A 19,348-nucleotide genomic window follows, 5' to 3' on the forward strand; every position below is an offset into this window, starting at 1 on the left:
TGGAGAGAAATAAAGCTGGTTAAATAAATGAAATAAATAAATGTGCTGGTTAAATGTCTCCATCTATGTATATCACCACCATCACATTAACATTTTATCAACATCACAATAACAATTGTATTCTTAGGTGCCGAAGAGGTGGATCAATAGTAATAATTATTCTATGGATTCAGTAAGCAATATAAACCGACCTATGAGAAAATGTTACTTAAAATCCACATCCCAAATTCTGACACACAAAGAATTTGCGACGGAGCCTCGAATATGCAGTTTTTAATCAGGTAATGTTTAGTTCCTATTCCAAGGTTTTTAACTTACACTTTGAATCCCTCTTTCTGGACGCCGTGTGTCTGCAGAACAAGTAAGTGTCGAAGTCATTGCGAAATCTGAGTCTCTAATTGATCGTGCCTGCACTGATGGGTTAAAAGGACCAAACCGTTTTCTTCTTGAACGCAGAGGGATACAAGGGGCCCTGATTCAAATATTCAGGATTCCCAGCAGACATTTTCCGAATCAACAGTGAAACATGAACCAGAGAACACAGATGGGAACTACAGGAAAGTGCATTTTGAGCTGAAGACCAGGAGGCACTTTTTTGCACACATGGCTGTGAGAGAGCAAGCCACTCATCCAGACTGTCGAAGATACCTTGGCTTCTTCCATGAGGTGGCAGGACAATAGCTTTAATTACGGCCAAGCAAACTAGACGTGCCAAATAACCACCTCTCATTTGTAAACATTTGTAGGTTTATATTATATTCCCAGTATGAAGTGCAGACAAGTGCCCAAATTCCTGCAAAAGAGTCCTGTAAATGAAGTATGAAAGCTTGTGCCAGAACAAAATTCCTAAGTCTTTTTTTTTATTTACAATGAAGTTTTGGACTTGCTTGCTTTCATTTCACACTCCAAAGTCTCCATTTTGACCACATATGCCCTGAAAGTTTACTGCTACTGTCTTTTATTTTTTTGTTTAAATATGTATGTTGTGATCAGGAACATATTGATCCATCTCTTTTTTTCAATACAGCTTTTTCCAGACAATGTCAGCCTTGGATTTTAAGCATCCAAAACACGAGCAAACTGAATTACGAAGTCCAGGTTTTCATATGGTATTTTTGTTAAATCAACAAACAAAAAGTAGCAAAAACTAAGTTAAAATATACACTGGAATATTAGATTCTTACGTAGATTATTTTCTTAATGATAATGCTCCTTAAACACAGACTACTTTGCTTCAAATGTTTTAGTTTCTGTGTGTGTGTGTGTCATGGTGACCAATACATTTAGGTTTCCAAAACATTTTTCAATTTCTTACATACAAACAGAGATTACATCTTTGTCTTAATTTATAGAATTTGTCATTTTCAATCTGATTGATTAGGACGAAAATGAAACAGCAGGCTGTTAAACGTTCCCAGATTTGAGATGAGAATGAGCATTCATTCTAATTAAATGATCTTAAATATCATGAAAATGAACTTTAATTGCATAAATCCAATGAATAGACATCCTAAATTGTTTTTTAGTCTCTGATGTATGAATTGAAAAGTGAGGTCAGGTTAGTGTTAATTTTCTCTTGTCTAATTTTTAGATTTAAAAGGAGGCAGGAATTTTTAATCACAGTCTGGCTTGTTTTTGAGTCAAATGAGGGCAACAGAGAATAACCCAGTTGGGAAAAGCCAATCATCAATATTCATGAAGTCACAATAGAGATAACTCAGGTCTAAATTCTGATGCAAATGCACCCTGCATTGCCTTTTTTCATTTATTTTTTATTTACACGAATACCATCGAACAAATCCTTTATTTGAGAAACACAGCGAGTGGCGAGCCTTCATGTAAGGAGAGAGAGGAGGCTCTCGATGCGTCGAAAAGCAACAAAGGCAAGAAGGTTTAATGGTAAGAGCTGCAGCAGCTGAACAAAAAGCCCAAGTCATAGCTAAATGGCATTTGCTGTGATACATCTTTCAGTTACTGTGCAGCTACTGTAGTTGTTGAAAGTGAATTTTGCCAGGGGCTTTAAATGTGGCTGTTAAGAGATAAACTTTGCTTTAGTGTGTAAAGCCCATAAAACAATGTATTGAACTGGGACACATTTCGGTTACCCCTCCAGCTAAATCCGCCATCTTTGAAAAGTGACGTGCGAAGTCTGAGGAATATCATTGCAAGACTGGGTGGCTGGCCTGGTTGGAGTGTTTCCACTTGTTATAAAAATACAGACGTTTACCAAACACCAAACAGAAGAGGCTAGAGAGGCATTTGGCTGGCCTGCTGAATCCTCTGATACAGTAGATTGCACTAAAATATTTTAATGTTCACACACCCTTTATTAATGTTTAATAGTTAGTGAACATGCAGTATATTAACTGTATATAAACCACTTACGACTATGTATCAATGTTTAATTGTTATCGATATGCATTCATGATTCATGAAGGCAGCAAGTATTCACCAAATATAACCTCTGAAACCCTTTTTACACCAGTGCAATCACATACAAGATCTTGCAATGATGCAACAAAGGTGAGGGTTTGACATTCAAGAACACCTCCCCTTGCCACATGTACAGGGTTTCTGTACAGTAATATTTTATATGAAGGCTAAATCAATAAAGTATGTTTATGAGTATATACAGGAGTTAATAATTACATACAGTATACAGACAATTACATAGAGTTATATGCATACAGTAGCTTATTAACAATCAATATACTGTGTTTTAATCTTATATGAAGACTTAATGAAGCCTTAATAAAGTGTTACTGACCCTCATAATATGTTACAGTTTTTACCATAACAGGGTAATTGTCAAAGCATTTTCATCAACCGCAAAATATGCTTGCTATTTTCTTGAAGGTTGAAATTCAATCACATCACAGTTTGGTAAATAACAAAGAATCCAATCATCATATCGTTTTTCAAAATACAGCTGTGAGTAGCAAAGGTTCTGAGCGAAAGGCATAGAAAGAAGCATTTTCCAAAGCAGGCATTGTACATATGTCATTGTAGGCATGGCAGCCTCCATACCCCGAGCGTGAATTAGGCATACATTTGCCGAAAATGGGACTTTTATGAGACTTAAATGACAGAGTGGCCAGGGTAAGAGTGTGGAAAATTTCATTTTCTCTACTTCATGGTAAATGGGTCACTAAGCCACCTGATGCAAGGTCAGATTCTCTTAACTGACAAAATGTTTTATTGTGCTGTATATGCACAGTATAAAAAGATCCACAGTGAACAAACTATCATTAGTAAATATTCAAATACAGATTAGCCTAAATGTCCATGTTGTATGTTATTGTCCATGTTATATATTATAAGCCATTTGTACTGTATACTGTATATACTGTACTTTTGCACCATTTCTCCATTTGCGTTATCAGAAGTATACACTGTTGTAGACTGTAATTTAGAGTTTGCTCTTCTTGCTGCATGTTTAATTATGGTTTAAAACAGTGACATATTACTTTAGTGACTTTCAGTATGAGTCTCCCTCTCCAAGGAGTTATTTAATGTGTTTCCAGTTATATTTTATGTGTGGCCTGGGCACAAAATAGAAAATAGAAAACAAATATATTTTGCCATAAATCACTTACTAGCAGTTGACACACAGACATTCAGCCATCTACTGTACAAAACTGTACTTCAGTGTTATTAAAATACAGGGCTATTATAGTATTATAATCTAGATAGTATTAAAATGACAGTCGGAGGTTTCCTCCGCTGAGTGCTCTGGTTTTCACTCATAACTAGGTAGAGGATTGAAGTTTTGATGCATTCCAAACATTTTGTTCTAGATAGATTAAAAACAGAATTAACCCATCCTTGACTTAGAGGGACCTAGAGGACACAGGACTTTCATTCCAGCTTATCTCTTGACCAGTTCTATTAATCATGGGCTAGAAAGGGCTGTCTTTTCCCAGTTCACTGGACCTTTCATTTCTACTGTAATCCTTGCATGACTGGCATTGGAACAGTGGGGTTTTACATATCAACCATAACACTGTATGTCTGAATAAAGATACATATACAGTATACAGTATTTTCCTGAAATCTTCCTTGTAAAAGAAGTTCTGCATACCTGTATACGATATATCAAAGCTGCCTCTACAGCAACTTCAGTAACTGTACCATGCATTGGTTTATAGTAGCATCTATTATGAGTTTACGAACACTTAATAATATTAAGAAATTAAACATAAACCCCCTTTCAAATATCAGTGTTTCTAGAGTAGTATCATATTGGTTTCCATACAGCACTTCAGTTTATCTTGCTGTGCCCTGTAGTATCTCATTATATAAAAATACAGGAACAAATCTTTCTGAGCAATCTGCAGTAGTGCCTCTGTGTAGGCCTTCTAGGACCTCCGTACAGTGCTCTGTTACAAATAAAACATGGAATCCTGTTAGCGGAGAAAAGATTAGGTGTTTGGATTCAACCTCTGGACTTCGATATACTGTAGAATAAATGGACACCACCATAAGATCACCTTAATCTTTCTATAAAACAAAACAATATATTTACATCACATTTGCCCCCACCTCCCACCATTCAGGTTCAACACCCTCTCCCACTCCCAATACCCCCATTAATCCAGATCGTATTAATAAGGTGTTTTTACTTGTTTCAGTGCTGGCACTGCCTAAGCAGAACTGGGTAATTACCTTACCTGCCTTTGATGTCTCTCTCACTCCTCATTTTGCAGTATCTGTTCATTTACAGTACAGTATGTACAGTTCTTACAGCTGTCCACTGCCAGGCTCTGAACAAATAATGCTTGGTACCTCAGTTATACAGGTGCTGCTGGGCCCTCACCTAATCCCAACAACATTCATTCATACAATAACTTTGTGTTTGTATTGTTCGTATCTAAACACTGCCTTTAGTTCGTATACTTCCTACACAGTAAAAAAAAAAGTGCTTAATTAATTGGTCAAGAACACTAACAACAGTTTTTAATCTGTCACTGGACCGTCAGGTTCCTTGATCCCAAATTTCAAAGCTTTCTCCACCTTTTCAATGTTGATGTAGTCATGAGGACTCACATATGGCCCTAAAACAGTCTCAGGAGCAAAACATCTGCCCTTATTCCCTCTTCACTTTTCTTGATGGTAGACTTCTTCACACCATGTCGCCTACCAACAGATGACATGCTGAAGCAATTGCTTCCACTTAAAGCTAACTAGCCAAAGCTGAGCATACTGTACAAAAAAATCACAAGACAATTACCAGTGCAGTGAGAGGTACTGTATACAACACAGGGAAACCCAGCCTTAAAGCTGCCTTTTTTTAGCACTACAAAACTTAAAGATGGATTACTTCTGCACAGGCAGTACTCCACAAAAGAGCAAAATACGGCCCCGAAGTCTACAAAACAGTCCACAATTACTTTTCTGCATTTATCCGTAATCCGCAATTCATAAAAGAGCAAGCAGCAAGGTTTTGCTGTATTTATATTGCATCTAGGATGTTTTTGGTTACTTAATACATTATTCTCATTTAAAACAAAGGCGATTTCACAATCAACAAATTGAACACCAGATGTCAGAGTATAAAAAATGCAGTATTTTTCTCATTACACAAATGTATTTGAGACAGAATTAAGTTTTTACAAATTCAGCTTGCTGCAGATTTTCCAATGCAAAAAGGTCCTATTGGTTTGTCACGTTACTGAGGCATGATGTGGTAATTGTACTGTCAGATTCCACCCACTAATAGTTAATGTGATCTTTATTGTGAAATGGCAGGATATTATACAGCACTCTTAAAATTAGTTTAAGGTGTAAACACTTATATTATAAAGTAAAAATGTTAAATGCATGAGGTTTATACTCATGTACTTGTTTATGGCATATTAAATGAGGCAACACAAGATCAAAACATTTTCAATGGCATTTAACTGTTTCCCAGTTGAATATATGAATACATTACATGAGGTTCAACCTGTGCATGAATGTCAGGTAGACAAGTATGACTCAATTTGCAAATGATTAGGCTTTATGGACCTTGTGTACTAAATACATTTTGTTGAATACCTTGGGAATATTTTGTGGAATACGTCGTTGTTAAGAAGTGGATTTGTTTGAGAACAAATGATTAAGTAAAGCACATATTGAAGTACCTTTTTAAGTGTACACAACCTTTTATAGCATTGTAGAGTTTTGAATATTTATAATGTGAGAGGCTACTGCTACCTGAGGCCTATTCTGAACTGCGCTTTAAACAAATGCTGTTGACTGCAAATCATTCAGTTTTATGATTAAGAGGTTGATTTGCTAAGCCAATGATAACTTTAAGCAACAAACGAAGACATTTATCTCAATTTGCTTAATTTATGTATTTATGGATGACTGCCCTTAGGACCTAAAGACAATTGGTATTTAACTTTGATGATTCAGTGCTGTCTCTGGTAATACCACTAAAACAAATAACCTTTAGACTTTTCAGGATGATTCCCTTTAAAAACTTCCACGTCCTGACTTTGATTGGCTTCACCTTGAGGTTCATTTAAGCTGCATGTTAGGGAATGGTAGTCAGCATGATATAGTAATTAGAAGTGAAAATTCATTTTTCTTTGCATGTCTTTATCTACTTTCCTACGTTATTTCTGTCTGCTTTCCAAAAACATCCTTTATGTTCACATAGCTGATTATAGAGGCAAAAGGGAAAATAGTATCTTATTTGTCGGCATATTTCTTATTATGCAAATGATTTATTATTGTAACTGGTAACCCATGAGAAACAATAATTTTTAAAACACTAATTTAACGGAGCTACTTGCAGAAGAAAACCCTGACACTTTAATAGGTCTTTGCAGTTTTCTATTGTGATGCAAACACGCTAATGACCCTGTTCCTGGGGAGGGGTCACTCCCACCTGCTGGTTTTTATTCCCCCTGAGCTCTCTTACAGTATTGAACCCTTACATGACCTACTGCCATAATAGGAGTAATGTATTATTACTGGCAACCCACCTAAGCTCAGAAGGTGTGAGCCCAGTCAGTACCTGGACTGGAGACTTCCTAGGAAAAACTAAGGCCGCTGCTGGAAGAGGTATTATTGGGGCCAGTAGGGCTCACCCTGCGGTCTGTGTGGGTCCTAATGCACCAGTATAATGATGGGGACACTGGGCTGTAAAAAGTCACCGTCCTTCGGATAAGAGGTAAAACCGAGGTCCTGACTCTCTGCGGTCTATAAAAATCCCAGGGCGTTTCTCAAAAAGAGTACAGATGTAACCCTGGAGTCCTGGCCAAATTTTCCATTGGCCTTTACCAGTCACGGCTCCATCTCTGACCTGGCTTCATCACTCTGCTCTCTTCCCCACTGAGAGCTGGGGTGTGGGGAGAGTACTGGCGCATCATCCAGGTGGGGGAGGGGATCCCCATTACCTGTAATGCGTTTTGAGTGGTGAGTCCAGAAGAACTTGTAAAGCATTAATCATTCTTATTATTAATCCTAACTGTTTGTTTTCAATTTCTAAAACTGTTGGAGGCAGGCATTTACCTATTGCAATTAAGATCTGCGACTTTTGAGTAGAAAATAAACTTGCAAAGGTTCTGCGACAAAGGGCCTTGTTTCATGAACTCTGATGAGGTCTCTCATATGAATTATTCACTTACCTGTTGTTTTTGCCTTCTGTCTTTTTATTGGTTAGCAGGTTTTGTATTATTGAAATGTTACTTAAAAAGGCATAAAAATGATTAATTTCTTTTCTTTCAACTAGCATACACTGCTATGCAAAATTTAATTACTCCTATTTTTAACAGTCAAACATTTCACATTGACTTTTACAGTTTATATGTTAATATCAAATTAACTGCTTATTTTAGGCTTTAAGTTTGATTCTTATTCTTCTCTTATTTCTAGCAGACCAAGGATATTTCTCTTAATACATAATCTGAGAGCATTTTCTCTTAGTATATATTCAAAAGGCATCTTTCAGAGTCTCAGTATAAAGTGCTTTGATATCATTCTGGAGGTCATAAAAACGAACAGGTTGGCATTTTTTTCCTGTTCAAATCATTTTCAGCCGTTCAGCAGCAGATAGTGAACTACCCTGAGCTTCACATTTCTGTTTTTGGAAGATAAGTTTTCAGAGCAGAAAAACCAATATGTAGCACAAGAATAGAAAAACACACACTTGCATTTTTGCAACGAAAATTACACAAAACAAGTTTGCATTTCATCCAATAGGCCCATCAAAAGAAATGGGTTTCAATGCAGAAAAAAATTAACTATTATATGACCCAAAGCATATTTTTTTTTATAAACTATTATTTGTCTGGTGCTGTAAATTACATCAAGTTAAATAGAGCATTCTTTGTATTAAGTCTATTCTTTACATAACATTTTTTTTCACTTTCAAACAAATGAAATCATTTTTGCATAGTATTGACTCTACTCTGATTTTTCCAGGTGGGGATTTATGGAGATTCACAAGAGGTGTTCGCCACGCGCTCATGAATAGGAATGTTGTGTTGCGATATAGGGCTGTGACTTGTAATCCAAAGGACCTTTTTTTCGCTACCTTTGTGATTTAGTCACCAAGATAAAAATCACTGGCATAAGATGTATCGTCTTCTGCGGTGTCAGGAAAATAAAAAGCAGAGTAGAGTGCTATGCTCAGGCCTTTGAAAGGCTAGGGTGTTTCTGAGTGGTGTGTCAACCAAAAAGGTCCAGTCTGCAAGGTCCTGCCCTTGCCACCAGCTATGGGAGTGCGCAGGGTGGGCAGGAGTGGCCTGTGGAAAACTGAGCTCACGCTGGTGGGTGGACAAGTGCGTGTCTGAGAATTAAGCGCTGCGGCTTCATCAGCCCACTGCCTCCCATGGCAGCCTGTCCAGTGTGCCCAGGCTCGCAGGGTGAACAGGAACAGATGGGTCACTGATGCTTGTTTCATCGTGCTCCTGCTTCCCTCTCTCTGCCATGCTAGTCAGAAGGCTGTAGCAGTCCGCGTGTCACGATCCGTGCCCCTATCAAGGCTGGTTTTTCATACAAGATTGAATTCATGCACAGCAAATCATTAAAAAAAAACTGTATCGGTGAATGGGATTTTTATCAGTTAATTACCTATTGCGACCCATCAAGGACTCTTCCGGAAATATTATTTTATATATTACACGCTAAACCTCTTGCTAAGTGTGAAATTCATTCAGTGTGTTTATAAAAATTTTCATCCATCTATTAACGGTCCACTTGTCCTGGTGAGGGAAAAATATTACATCGCGCTGCTTCTATATGAATTGTGATGTGAACTGCAGGTCCCTACATGTGACAAGAAAAAACACCATTACATTATGACAAAGTCCTGACACACTGTCAATTTAAGATCAGCTTTTAATGCAGTCATTTATTTGTTTCTCTGGCAGACCACCTTATGTTACCAAGAAGTAGGGCAAAATATTCCTTACGTCTCCCATGGTAACATAAGAATCTATGTCCTAAATAAGCAAATTCATTTGATTGACCAGCATACCAAATCTGAAAGTGAATTTCATTTGTCACTAAGCCAAAGAAAATAATTCCTAGACTAAAAAGCAACTGAGGAATCTTTCTACAGTGGCAGCAATGATGGAATGACCCATTTTAAAACTAATAATAAAGAAAAAGGGATTTTACTTTACATACTGAAGCTGTCCTGTCCTCCAGACCATCAACCACCAAGTAATTTTTGGAAACGTTTCCTTGGTACAATATTTAATTACATTTGTAGCTTTTTTTTTAATTGAGCAGGTCTTGGCTTTCAGTTGTATGGTAACAATACACGATAAATACATGAGCTAGAGGTCTCCTCTTATTAGTTCAGGTGCACCTATATTTCTTTCCTTTTTATGTCAGCTGAAAATATAAATAATCCATAGATTTTATTTTCCCCAAATCAAGAAGATTGTTTCTTGTTTTCGTAAACTAAACAATGCACACCACAAAAATGTCAGGCTCCTGCAGAGCAGAATAAAATAACAAGACTGAAACAGCTGAGAAAATAACAAATTCAAGCAATCAAAACCTTTTCATACCATACTTCATAGATTATCTAGTTTGTCACAACATACCAAGCGTAGCACAGTGGCAGAAACCACAAACACATATATTGATGGGCTGAAGGTAGTAGATGTTTATACATTCTGTGTAGCTTTGCAATTACATAGAAAAATCCACTGAAAGGCAATGTACTACAGCACTAGCAATATATGGATGTTGACTTCTATTGAAGTCTTTTTCTTTCACTTTGCAGCTGCTGCTGTTAAAACATGTATTTGAACACAGGTGTAATAATTAAACGATAAAAAACATTTAATACCTTCTACTGAACTGTCTTGTACAGCATCGCACAAGCATGAGTTTGTTCAGATTCCTGGACAATCCTGAATGATTTTAATTGATCCAAATTAAACCTTGCATCATTCAGTACTTTCAGCCATCTTTCAGCCACCTTGGTTTCAAACTACCTTTCAACTATATTAACCAGATGTGTGCATCATTATCTTTTTGGAAATGTTCCACTTAAGTGTCTAACCTTGAAATGGTGCACATGTATATTTGCACAGTACCACCCATCTTGTTTATGGCAATACATCCCTCCATCCATCCATTTTCTAACTGTTTCATCCAGTTCAGGGTCATGGGGGAGCCCTGGCAAGCAGTGGGCACAAGGCAGAGAACATTCTGGATGTGCCCCCCGGTCCATCACACGGCAGTCACAGACACAGACACGCACACACTCACACCCAGGCAGAATCCACCAGTCTGCCTTCAGACAGTGGGAGGAAACTGGAGCAGCCAGAGGAATCCCCACGCAAACACAGTGTAACGAACAGTTCTTTCCGGACCCTATGCGGACGACACAATCCGAAGAAGTGGGGAAACACTGGGAAAACGTCATGCAGGAATACGGGGCTGAAAACAGGGGGGCGTGTCCAAAGTGCGCTGGTGCACGGGGGAGGTGTGGCCGAGGCAAACAATCCAAAAATAATCCATAGAGGGAATCCAAAACACAAGAATAAGTCCATAGCCAGGTGATCCATCCAAACAGGAATTAAAAACATGAACCGGGTCGGAACCGGCGGACAAGGAAAGGGAACAGAGATTAAAACCTTAACGGGACCAGGTGCTTCCAGATCCCGGACTCGCACGGTGCGGAAACCAGATGCAGAGCCAGGATGAGCGTCAGCGCCTGGCTTTTAAGGTGGGCTTGGAAAAGGGGTCAGGTGCACAGAATTAAGTCTAAAGTGAAAGGGCTGGAGCACCCTTAAGGAGGGGGGACTGTAATCGTGACACACGGAGAGAATACATAAACTCCCTGCAGAGAGCACCAGCATCCGAGGTCTGGAGTTGAGCCCAGGGACCCAGTGCTGCGAGGCAGCAAAGCTGACCCCTGCTCCTTCGTGTTGTCCCAGGACAGCGCAGAAAGGACGATGCATCAACTGGTCCTGGCTGCAGAAACTGAACACAGTTATTCTGTTTGTTGGGCATTCGTGAGAAGCTGGGATCTAATCAGACAAGAAATCAAAGCATTCTCGCTTTTGGATAAGCCTGTGTTATTAAAGTATTGCACTATTTGTACTGGATTTCAAGGTTATGTTTGTTTGTCAGTGAAGCAAAAAATCATCACCAAGAAAAGTGAAAAAATCCTGAGTAATAACTTTTTTATGGTACCGATTATGGTAGTCTCTGTACTTACACTTATTCATCTACTGAAGGCAACAAGTTTGAGCTGAGTGAAAGGGTTATAAGACAGCTATAAATCCATAGGATCACAAGATTGCCTTCCATATTTGCTATATACTGTATATGAAAATGTTTTCTATTAAGGAAGTTTCAAACTTTAAACAGTTTGAGCACATGTGCATGTTCAAGTGAGTGCTGATCACGTAGAGGCTGGATATAAAAAACATCATATTCTCCTGGTTCTTATTATTAATCTCTGAGAGTTATTTCTAGATTATTCTAAAGGGAATTCGCCTGCTGTGTTCTTTCAGAGACACTCAGCCTTCAGGTAAAACAGCCCTTCGTACTTGTTAGATCACTGCAACATTGTTCTGCTGATTAGGCATCAATTTCCACGATCGTGTCTTAAGTTCATTAAAGAAGTGATTTTCATTATTCCCTTCAGCAGAAAGCTAATCACCTGGATTGCTGTACTTGATCATGTAAATGGAAAGGAGGGCTACTTAGGTGTGCCAAATTAAATCATAAAATAATTTCACTTCATAATCATAGGGATACAGAGTGTTTATTTCTTTTAAGGAATTTAGCAGTCAGAATAAACAAACAGTATATCTTATATCATTATATCTGATGAAAGGTTCACTGAGTACATGAAAGTCTGTACGCTTGGCCTACCACACTGTATGCTATCTTGTTTCACTATTGATTGGATTTATTTTGAAATTATATATTTTACTTTCTTTCCACAAATTACTTCTAGCACTTCTCAGTGCTTCACAGTCCAACCACACAAAATCGGATTCATTCAGCACCAGAGCATGAACAAGAAGAGAAAAAACACATACTGTAATGTAGCTTGTAGTTTCAGGTTCTCCTTTTTACCAATTAGACCTATACGATCCACTAATTTGCTGTCTCTCGTTTAATTATACAAATGCCTGCTAAACAACTGTGATAAAAAATGATTGCTGTCCGATCACTCTGGACAGGGTGATGGCATCTCATGGCCTCCCTGCCTGAGGGAAAGACTGGTTGGGGAGACTCATTTTGTAGGAAGATGGCTCTTTCCATCTGGATTTTTCTCCATCCCTCCCCTCCTCTTTCTGTTAGCAGCTGTGAATTTACTGTGAGCTACACTGCTCTACTCATTGTTACGCTATTTTCTGAAATGAAACCTCAGGTGCGACTGCTGGTGGTGCACCAGATCACTATTCACAGTCATAGGAGCAGAGTGGTGGCACTGGGGCTAAGTGTCTGTGGCTAGAAGGTTGCTGGTTCAAATCCCACAGCTGGCAGAGGAATCCTAGTCTGTTGGGCCCCTGAGCAAGGCCCTTAACCCCAGCTGCTCCAGGGGCGCTGTATAAATGGCTGACCCTGTGCTCTGACCCCCAGCCTCTCTCTCCCTGCTTGTGTGTCTCATGGAGAGCAAGCTGGGGTATGCGAAAAGACAAATTCCTAATGCAAGAATTAATCACTAATAAAGTGTTCTTATCTTATCTTACTTCTTGCAGAATTTAGGCAAATAAGAAGCACAGGGAAACAGCCGAGACAAATGTCACAATATTATAACTCAGAGGATCTCCTTTCAAATGCCACACCATGTTTATCAAAAGCCTTGAAACAAAGAAATTCTCCCTTGTCTTTGGTGTATAAACCTCTTACCCGCCTCACAACCGTTTCTATCACACACACACAGGCACCACCATTGAAAAAGAGTTCACCACTGTGGCTTAATATACTGCTGGCTTGCTAATGACACTCCATCTAAAAGAAGTACAGTATTTACCCACCAACAAAACAACATTGTAATGTTGAGCTAATTATAATAACACCTAAAAAGTAGTTAACATTTATACTTTGTAACACAGCTACAATTACAATACGACCATAATTACATGCATGCATGTTTAACTCATTGGTAAAATAATATAGGTGTTCAGATCTGAATTTCCTGGATTAAGATATCAGCACAATAAATTGAATTTCTTATGGCACCGACTTCCATCGGAGTACACTAATAAACGAAAGGAGAAACCCTGTTAATCTGTGAAACCAGTGGGAACACTATGGTAGAAGCAGGGACCATGTGCGTTTTCAATTCCAGCTACTGTGGTTCAGTTAATTCCAAAATACGAATAGTTGGAAAATACACAGAGTAAAAAAAATTACTGACACATAGAATTAAAATGTACTTTATCTAGAAATTGATTTACCATATGGGCCCAGGTCATCTGCACATTTTAATGCACAAAAGCACTTCACATATTTATATATTGTGGCAAGCCCAGGCCAGGCTTGGGGAAAACAGACACACAAAACGTGTGTAAGGTATAAACAGTGCTTTTATTTTCAGTAAAGGCAAAGCAGAGGGAACAGCTTGAGATGAGCGAAGAAAGTCAGTACCAGCAAGAAGAGCAGCGTCAATGGACGTTGTCAACTGAAAGCTGTGCTGGGAATCTGTCACTAAACTGCAAAAAAAGAAATGAGCTGAGTTTCGTTAATAAGGTCCAAAGGAGAATGCCATTGTTTTAAATACCTACACAGCCCACAAAATATAAAATGGTGGGTTATACATTTTAAAATTGAGCCCATTTTTGACACAGTTCATCCATGGTCATGGATATCTGTCTCTTATTTTATTGTCTGCTACCAGGTCCAGGAAAAACCACAAGGGCACACAATGAGCTTCAGAGTATCTTTCTGTTTCACTCACTGATTTACATTATGCAGTACTGTCCTCTTTCCACGTCAAGGCTAATCTTTGTATTATAGCAGGGATCAGTGTCAACAGTCATTCTCCAAGCAAGCTTCCTGACTGCAGGGTCATCCCCTAGCTGAGAAGCAATGACAGCTGGCAAAACTATTTTGTGGGGATAAAAAGCTGCATGTTTTACAAGGCTGATTGGAGAAGAACATATACAGTATAATAAGCAGATTCCAAATCAAACACAGATGCCATGAATATAGTGCAACACACAGTAGACTGCAATTGGCTACTTTTGGATAAGCAACTGTGTGTTTCAAGCTGTTCTTAAAAGGGATACTTACTGTATGTGGAATATTAACACTTTCTAGATTCTTGGATTCTAGTTTTGTCTCACCCAAAGTTTGCAAGCTTTGTGAGTGATGATCAGCCCATGAACATTTAATCACAGATTTCTTAACAGAAGCAAACACAAATTTTTAACAAACCAAAGAAAAAACCGTTCAGTCAGATATGTAAAAAATGGTCAAAATAAAACACTGTAAAACTTTGGTCGAGTGCAGTTTGTTTTATTTCTGAATCATGAGTTCCCATGTAGTTTATGTGAAATGACAGGATACAGTGGCTTAAGTAAAACACTCGGAAAACTGCTGTGTTGCATTAAGTGGTGGTATTATTAAATATAGAATACACTGTTGTGGATTATTCTCACCTCAGATGTGTTTTCCCATGGAAAACCGAAAGCAGTCATGAAAGCATACAGATTTTTAATTGGTATATGATGGCTTAAAGCAAAGAGGATTTCAATAACAGGGCTTTTTTCATGCCATCATTACAGATGAAACTTCAAAACCCACAACACGTCTTATTAAATATTTACATTACAAGGCTCAACTACAGGTCTAGACATAATGGAATCTTCTCATGTGCTCTTAAACAATGCAGGCCTGCACAGTAGGTAAAGCATGGAAAGCAAAAAGCAAAGCCCAATTCAGTGAACTACAGCATGTTTTAATCTGATTCTTGTGCCAGTTACCTGTGAGGGTATTTAAAGTGTTGTTGGGTACATCTGAGGACTGTGTCTGCATGCCACACTGTTTCTCAAGTGGTTGTGGGAGTGTGGAACTGGAAAATCTAAATTTGGATTTGATGAGTAAATAGTACCAAAAAAATGCCTACAGCTGGGGTTAAACACAGCATTGTGGTTGTCTGCAAGACAGACATTTTTTAGCTTTCACAGCAGAATACTGACCATTGCAGAAGGAATGTGAACTCTGACAGGAAGTATAAAATGCGACATCTGGCCACTTTCTGTCTGGACATGATAAATGCTCTGCTGGCTGTGCAAAGAGCTACATCCAGTAAGACACCTACAGAAGGTGGAAATCTTTCATATTGAACTCGAACAGGAAGGGACAATCTACAGAGAAATGTTCCTTTTAAAGCTAATGTCCTTACGTGTCTTTTTCTTTTTATATTGAATTAATATTAACTGTACTTAAAATAATTTGAAAGAAAATAAAGTAATTGTTTTCATTTTCTTCATCACCAGTACCCGTTTACCTTTTTTCTTGTACATTTTACTCTGGTGATTTATGAAAAGAAAGATGCCTTTGACTTAAGATCAACATTTTGTGGTACTGCTATTACTTGGCACTGTTCAGCTCATGAAAGACCTATCTTACAGTGAAGTAAATGAAAAGCACAAAAAAAAACCTAGGGGGTATTTGTTTTATATTTGATAGAAACAGGACATGTGTATGCAGGCTGTGCATGGGAGACACTCAAAAGTTCAGTTCCCCAGACAGTACCATTACTTTCACCAAAATGCTTCAGAATTTGTTCACAAGTACAAAACTGAGACAGAAGAGTTTTGTTACTGAAGTCTGAAGAACCGATAAAACCAAGATGGACCTTAAATGATGTGATGCAACCAGTCGGCATCGCCGCATCTGGAAGCAGCTGTAAGTAATGATGGCTGCAGCAGAATGGATTCTGACATTTACAAGAAAAACAAAGGAAAAGGAAAAACGAAGGTTGGGGCTGGAAGAGGTGTTAGTGGGGCACTCACCCTATGGACTGTGTGGGTCCTTATGCCCATGTACAGTAATGGGGACACTATCCTTCAGATGAGATATAAAACCAAGGCTCTGAATCTCTGTGGTCATTAAAAATACCAGGGCGATTTTTAAAAAGAGTAGGGGTATTACAGTACATTGGCGAGCTGGCCAAATTTCCTATTGGCCTTTGCCAATCATGGCCTCCTAATAGTCCTCATCTGTGAACTGGCTTCATTACTCTGTTCTCCTCCCCACTGAGAGCTGGTGTGTGGGGAGTGTACTGGTGCACCCTGGCTGCTTTCGCATTATCCAGGTGGGGCTGCACACTGGTGGTGTCGGAGAGGAGTCCCCATTACCTGCAAAGCGCTTTGAGTAGAGCTGACCCAAAACATAGCACCAATGCAACCAGGATGACATCTTTCTCATCAGGATAAAAAAGTTGAAAGTCTTAGTCGGGTCATCATCAAATTTGATTTAAATGCAATGGAGTATGCATCTTACAAGCTGAAGAAAAACATGAAGTAAGAACATCCCAAAAACTCAGAAATGAGTGGGGTAAGTTCAATACTTCATGCAGATATTCCTTCAAAGGGCAAAAATGACGAGGAAATACTTTAACACTCTGAAATTTACATCAAGGTAATACAGTATGTCTAAATATTTCACTTGAAAATTCCACACAAAGTTTGTTTTAATTAATCTGATCAAATGTGAAATCTGATCCATTGAATTACACAAAAATAAAAATAAACAGATATTGTATTGCACGTATGATTTATATTAATTTAATGATTATGACTGCAAGTTGCCTGACTGTAAAGCAAAACTAAATCCTGACTTTTCTATCTCAGTACATTTAGAGTATGCTGTATTTTTCCTTTTCTGTTATTCTGAGGCCTGAAGGGAGCAATTTGAAATGGTGGAATTCCAAGTCTGTACCGAGCCCCACTCAATTTTACAGGCAATTTCAATTAGAAATTGCTCAAATAGAATTTGTGTTCTGTGTTATGATCCTTAAAGAGCACAGCAGGAGGTAATCAGAAATAAATTTGGTTACAGTTCATTAAGTTCTCATGTATATGACACTTTTTTTTTACTTTCAAATCTATTCCTGAAATGAAGAAATAGGTATCAGTTTCATATTTCATTGGATCATGATCTACTTCAGGTTAAAGAAACATGCTCCAACAATGTGCACATTCTAAGCACAATGTGTATCAGTTTAGAAAAGTCCAATAACAAAATGTATCAGTTACATAAAAATAATCTTCCACACGGACACAAGCACTGTACTGTACAGGCACATGTGGGGGGAGACTTACTTCCTGCAGCCTTCACCTGAGTTACTCGTTATATCCATTCTGCACCAGGAGCACGACTGCACAGCAGAACACATAAATCAAATACATTTGATAATTGCATTATCAAGTGAACTAAGGTGGAACTCCAGGAAGACCAGACTGTACAAATCCATAGTGGAATTTAGTCAGGTTTAACTGGCTACCCTAAGAGAAATATCTACTCTAGAAGTTTAGTGATGATCATGGTGCAACATGTCATAAGAAGTACAGCGCCTGCTAGAGCAGAATGTCCTTAGTCACCATACATGTTACTGACACAAGGCAGGAGGCAGCAGTGGGCCGGACCCTGTGCGTGGCTAACTCCGGTGGAGTCAGGTCAGGAGGTAGATTGAGTTCCAAGACAGTATGGTACCAAACAAAAGTCGTGGTATTAAACAAAAGCGAGGAGTCAAGCAAGTAGGGTTCCGAATCGATGAAGTACCAAAAACGAGAGGCAAAGTCGTGGTCAAGAGGATAGCGCAGAATAGTCGGTAGCCAGAAAGTAATAATAGACGATAGGTGAGACTAGAAACTAGTTTTGGAGCTCAGGGAGGAGACCTCAATAGTGAGCGAGGTAGAAGAGGGGTGTGAGGGTTTGAACAGTGTGCGGTTAATTGCTGTGTGGGCGTTCGGAGTGAACAGAGCTCGTGGGGAGGCGGGAGCGCTTGCATGCTTGTGTGCGGCTCGTGACAGTTACCGTCTATCCATCTTCTTACCGCTTCATCCAATACAGGGTTGAGGGGGAGCCGGAGCCTATCCCAGCAAGCAATGGTCGCAAGGCAGGATAGACCCTGGACAGGACCCCAGGGACACCACAGGGCAGACACAGACACACCAAGGCCAGTTTTCCCAGAAGTCTGTTTACTGCCAGCATGTCTCTGGACTACGGGAGGAACCCAGAGCTCCTGGGGAAGCCTCACAAGAACACGGGGAGAACACACTAACGTCCATATTGTATCCCAGAGAGACTGCATGCTGACTTCACCCACTGGTCTACCAGCAACACTTATAGTAAAGCAGCCACTCGGTTTTGCCAAAAGATCTCCCATCCCAGTACTGACAAGCCCAGCCTTGCTTAGCTTCTGACATCTAACAAGATCTAGCAAGAAGTTGTTAAGGCTGCTGTCAAGATGTCAAGTGTGGTTTTCCCTTGTAGAACTGGTAAAGAAAAACCTAAGTAACACTCTGCAAAGCCTATATTTGTACAATACTCAGTTGAATTTTAATTTATTTTGAAACAATAATAATACCCTTTTAAGTGCACCTGAGCTTATAATGACATATTTTTACTGAAGAAATCAGCAACACCGATAACCTCAAATTAACTCTTTTTCATTTGATAAATAAGCATTATGATTTTAAAAGGAGACGTAAAATCAAATGGGAAAAAAACTAAAGGATGAGAATGAAACTACGTGGAGAACTAAAATACTTTCATCTGCAGAATAAAGAAGAAACATAAGGTCAACTTCATTTAAATCTATTGAAGCTCATTCCTTTATTTATTTTTTTTGGTGTCTCTTGGAAAGCAACGCCAAACTTGTAGTTAGTTCCCACTTTGGCCCTGTCTGCGCATAGAG

Source organism: Lepisosteus platostomus, chromosome 1 (genome assembly GCF_059453375.1).
Source record: "Lepisosteus platostomus isolate fLepPlt1 chromosome 1, fLepPlt1.hap1, whole genome shotgun sequence".
Classification (NCBI taxonomy): domain Eukaryota; kingdom Metazoa; phylum Chordata; class Actinopteri; order Semionotiformes; family Lepisosteidae; genus Lepisosteus; species Lepisosteus platostomus.